Source organism: Bidens hawaiensis, unplaced genomic scaffold, assembly GCF_021521415.1.
Source record: "Bidens hawaiensis isolate Kalapana, Puna unplaced genomic scaffold, B.hawaiensis_p1.1 tig00016189_1, whole genome shotgun sequence".
Taxonomy (NCBI): domain Eukaryota; kingdom Viridiplantae; phylum Streptophyta; class Magnoliopsida; order Asterales; family Asteraceae; genus Bidens; species Bidens hawaiensis.
This window is the reverse complement of record NW_027492473.1, coordinates 281,154-286,793: the sequence shown is the minus strand read 5'-3', so window position 1 is coordinate 286,793 and position 5,640 is coordinate 281,154. Positions and strand designations below refer to the sequence as shown.

At 35.7% G+C, this 5,640-nt stretch overlaps 1 pseudogene across 1 annotated transcript; it reads right to left on the bottom strand.

The window, feature by feature from the left end:
- Positions 1-1,466: 1,466 nt before the first annotated feature.
- LOC143550811 (protein RADIALIS-like 1 pseudogene) lies at positions 1,467-2,103 on the bottom strand (annotated as a pseudogene). Its single transcript, XR_013138389.1, has 2 exons — positions 1,775-2,103; positions 1,467-1,671 (listed from the first exon to the last, which is right to left on the bottom strand). The product of XR_013138389.1 is annotated as a protein RADIALIS-like 1 pseudogene (transcript).
- Positions 2,104-5,640: the final 3,537 nt, after the last annotated feature.

Below are 5,640 nucleotides of genomic sequence, written 5' to 3'. Positions count from 1 at the left end.
TTTGAAGATAGTTTGTTTTTTATAATAAGCCATGAAAAATGCTTTTAAGGTCTTAAAAAATAAGCTAATATCCAACTTCTTCAAACTTTCTTCACGGGACCAACACCCATTGTCGTCCATCACCACCCACCGTCCGCCCCCACCACCCATTGTCTGCCACCACCACCCACCGTCCACTACCACCACCCATCATTCTCCACCACCTACCACCAATTGTCCACCACCCACCACCACAGTTCGTACACCACCTCCAATTATTTTAGTAGTTTACAAACGTTTAAAAACAAACAGTCTTCTTCTTGCAGACTACAGAGATTTGGTCCACATCTTCTACAGTATATATTCCCTTATTCTTCTATATGATATAAGACATTATTGCACCTATGGACCAAACCATTTTGTATTTTTTCCTTTTCAACTTTCTTTCTATTTTTACCAATCAGGCACCACCCTGAATTTTAAAGTATGAACAAATGGAGCAATGATATGCAAGAATTATGCGTCTACCTTGAATTTTAAAAACCGGAATAAAACTCAAACGCAAGCAAATGAATGATCCGAAGGAATGCAGATAATACAAAAGAATAGATATGAGATAATTACAAAGAAATCCTAATCCATATACAAGAATACCTACAACACGAACCTAATCAAATTTTATCTCCTCATTATGGTAGAAATAACTATAATATATGTGATTTAATACTCCCTCGCGGTCAGAATGGAAGAAAAACATACCATCATACCGAAGAGTAAAACAATGAAGGTATAAGAACAATTTTGATAAAAAGAATAGAAGAAAACAACGTTTTTTAAAGCATCGTCTGAGGTTCACCATCACTAATTGTGTTAAAGAATATCAAGCACTAGTCAGCTATCTTGTCATTACTTTCTCAACAACAAATCATCATCACATGCCTCTTATTTTTGATATACGGATCACATGCCTCTTATTTTTGATATACGGTTATATTACTAAGGTTGTGTTTGTTTTTTATAGGTAAAATGTATGCACTATGTAGACCAAACGGTTGCTCAGAACGCTCAGTTTAAGGGGTCGCATACTAACTGAGTTTAATTATCATCTACTATAGTTACTACCATTTGATTTATCACTTATATCCCTTATGTTTATTTGTTAGTTATTATTCCATCTCTGATATAGTAGTTGCTGACGTTTTATTATTATAATCTCATTATCTTTACACCGATCTATATTTAAACAAAAAAGTGAATCATGAATTCATGATAGATCAACATATGAAAAACTCCAAATTTATCGATTCTATTATAAATTGAGGTTACTAAAACTGTTTATGACTTATCATCAAGTTTTGTTGTAGTTTTTCAGTTCACTCGCGTGTCTTGACCATTCACACATGAACAAGTCAAATCACATATGAAGTAAACATTAATTTAATTGTTTTTAACTTATTTGAATTGTCAGATTCATCATCATATTATGATATTAGCAAATCAAATGGCAAATATTAAATTCCAGAAAATAAGAAAACATTTGCATTACATAAATTGCAAATAAAGCACACAATTGGTATGAATTCACTCCATTACATAAAGAACATCTAGTTACATCTGGCATGCATCCACGTGGATAACCGTTGCATCTTTATTATAGCTATTTGTTCACATCAATGCTTGAGATTTGTCACACTGCATTTTAGACAATGAGCCACATTTATAATATGATATATATCTTACACCAACCACTAATGTATGGTGTAAACACTCACATTGTATAGTATATTGTAATTACCTTATATATGATCATCCAGTGGTTCGGTAGTTGGGTTAAGGAACTCGACCGCTTTCAATGTTCTTCAGATCCTCCACAAGGACTTGATAATGCTGCTTCACTTCCTCTGCAGTTTTGCCACCAACCGCCTTGGCGACATTATGCCACCTGTCAGGAGTATCTTTGTCAAACACCGCCAGCGCCTTCTCAAACGCCTTGTTCTGAGTAGCAGTCCATGAACCCGACCCACGTGATGACATTGAGCTAGATGCCATATTCACAACACAAAAGTAGATAGCGAAAGGATAGGTAAACTATTAAGTGAACACTTAAAAGAGTTGATATGAGTCAATAGTTGGCAAATGTGGTCTTTTATAGGCTCCAAGAACATAGGGAGGGGAAAGTGGGCCCGTGCTAGTTGGCCGGTTAACATTGCCAACCAAGAAGAATTTCAAATGATTCGCCTCGATAAGCATCATAAAAGCGAGTAGGATTGAAAGTTTATCTTGTATGAAGAATTAGTATCAGGGCGGTTAAAGGGGGGCTCTAATCTATACTATTTAATAAATAAAGTTTTCTAAATGGCGCATGTCTATCACTATATTGATCCTTACAAAATTTTCCCTCATCTCTCTCATATTAATTACATTTCTCTTTTAATATTTCATTTTCAATTTTTAATTCCATCCTAACTTAAAAGAATTAATATCATCATAAATATGTTAGTTTGTTTAATATAAAATATATTGCATTATTTATAAGTATTAGATTTTTATAAGTAACCAATACGAAACGGGTGGGTTTCTTTAACCGGTTAAAGTATCAAACATTTTAATATCAAAACAATTTAATATTAGAATGAGTTTTGGTCCACGAGTTGGTTTAAAAAAGTAGTCATTTACAACTAAGTTTTGATCTAGAAACTAACAAAGAAATAATTTATGATTTATGAATTTTCTAACAACTTTTTATTTTCATATTGCGTAATGTGTAATTTTTTTTACCGTATAATATATCTTTATATATGTGATACATTTTTTTTTATATTTCACATTATGTTATTATTTAAAAAAATTACTTATTGTAACCCGTGTGCTACACGTGTACTAACCTAGTTTTTGTTTAAATATATGTAGGCAATTTAGACTATAGAATTGTTGGGAGTAAGGTTTGTGGTCTACAATTATGCATACACAAGAAATCATAGGATTGAAGAAATCATAGGATTGAAAGCACAATAAGTTTTAAGGGCTGTTTAGTGACCTCTTAATCTGAATCAGCCAGCATTAAGTGTGTTTGGTTCACAAGGACACCTCTGAATCGGTCAACAACCTTATTACCTATTAAGCTTCAACATGATGTTGAATTCAAATTTTACCTCCCTTCACATGTGTTCATCACCCGTAGTCTACCACTCACGCACCACCTCTTCGACCCACCACCTCCACTAATCACCACCACATTTGCATACTTAGCATTGACTCAGCATTTACTGGCTCAGAATCTCTTAACCATTCAGACCTCTTATTGTTTAGCACTGCAAAGGTTTCCAAGAGCCCCTTATGTTTTTTTTGTTATTTATTTGTTTTTTTAATGAAAAATGCATAGTTTATTATTCACTCTCCCCCCCCCCCTTTAAACAAAATAAAAAACAAATTTTTAACCGGACTTGATCCGTATCTCCATAAACCATTATTTGCCTACTTGCGAGTGACATCTTATCGGGTCGGTACAATATCCTTCTGTAGCATTTGCCTTGGAGGGTTATATGAAGAAAACTATTCTCTTCACACAGATAACGGGGGCCGGGGACCGGGTTCAAAATCAAATAAACATAACCTTAAAAGGGGTGTCTACACCCAATATTCCAGTCCTAGATCTCACTAGAAAAGAAATAGCCTCTCATGTGTTATCCTCATATGTACTTTGTCCTCAACAAATGTCAAAGGTTCTAGCTGGCTAGCTGTGTGTTTCTGTAGGATGATTTCTACAACCAACGCGTGTTGTTCGTGTGTACATACCCGTATGCTATACACTAGGATATCTGTGATGATACCATTGTTTGATTATAGGCCACAGGTTCCTTTCAATGCAGGTTGTGGAGCCAACATTGGCTGTCACTGGCCTAATTAGTTGGCTCTTTACTACATACAAGGATGCATACAAATCTTCTTATTTTTGTATTTGATTTCCTTCTGTTGGTATAGGAATCTTTTTGCTTTTGTACATTTAGTACTATATGCATCCTTCTGTTTTTTTATTGTCTGTTTTGGTGAAGGACTTGCATTAGAATATTATTATGAATCATCATCTATGATCAACCGATCATGTGGTCAATAATTCAGGTATATGGTCAAGGTCACGCGTATCCGATATGTATGTGGACTCGATGAACATGATAAATACTCGTTAAAGAAATGAGAGAATATGTGACTACTTTAATCCTTGTGACAGGTGAATAGAACCATATTCATTTCTAGTGGCAGAATGAATATCTGCATGGGGCTACCATAAATTCCATAATGCTTTCACAATCTTTTTATATTCAACCTAGGACAAAAATGTTTCAGCATATTACTTGGCTTAGAATAACTCGGTTGCATTGGATAAGCCTCCCAAACTGGGTGGCTCAGGTGGGAGACTGGTCACAAACAGGTTTTGGTCAATAGTGTCTGAGCAAATGAGTTCACGTCAAAACAGGCCGTTTTTAAAAGTAGCTATTTGTCTATGGTTAAAACGGGTGCGGACCAAAATATGTTAAGTTGAAATGAGTCTTGTTAGATAAAAGTATCAAAATAGGTTCATCAGCTATATTTTATGGTGATGTGGGCCCAAGTGTAGAAGACCGGGTCATTATGTTTCTGGAGGCCCAAGATCGCGCTTCAAAAAGGGCTGCACGAAAATGGGCTTAACTTGGGCTACGGGCCTCCATTTCAGACGTGCTACCAGTCAAAACGACCATTGGAACTTGGGCCACGTTTTGGTAACTAGCTGTAGGCAGGTTAACCCGTTTATTTTTCCGAAATAAGGCTTCTAAATACACTTTTGGGCCACTTTTGTGTTTTTCGTCTAGTTTTTGTGTTTTGTTTTGGGCTGTTGTTGGGCCTTTGATTGTTTGTTTCGGCCCAAACCTATTTTGGCTACTCTATTAATATGCTATGTATGTATTATGACCGATCATTGATCAATTTTCAAATTCTTGACTTTTGGGTCGAATTTGGGGGTTTGCGGAAGGATCTTCACGTGTATTCCAAGAATCAACGTACCTTCATTCTCTATTAGTACGCTGCATCATATGGCTAGCTAGTGGCAATGAGTGGGGTTGTGGAGGTGGCGGGGCGGTGGCTAGAGGTGCAAATCCTAACCGGTTAACCAATTTCGAACCGGTTTGTAACCGAACCAGGGACCCGTTAGGATTTTCACATAGGAACTGATTAGGAACCAATCAACCGAAAGCAGTTTGATGAATTAAAGTTGTTCCATTCTTAGTGTTTTTTCTTTAACCCTTTTAAAGGTAGAAGGTTTAATGTGTAATGGACGAAAATGCAAAACGTTTAGTTGTATGACGATTGGTGCTGTAAAGTCTTGTCCTACATTTAGAAAATTCCATGTAAGATTCGTATACTAACCTTTGTTACACACATAAGTAGCTCCAGAAATAACTCGAATAATAAAATTCAAGTCCTAGAATATTGCAACTTTGACGAAAAAGTATCATTATATCATTTACAAAAGTTGTGGTTTGTGGAATCCTAGGTCCATTCTCGCAAGTTGAATCACTAAACGTTAAATGATCCCCAATATCACATATCCGAAAATGACTGTTAATAAGTCTTTTCACGTAGTACTAATGATAAGGAGCCCCTCTCATCTAGTGTCAATAGAAT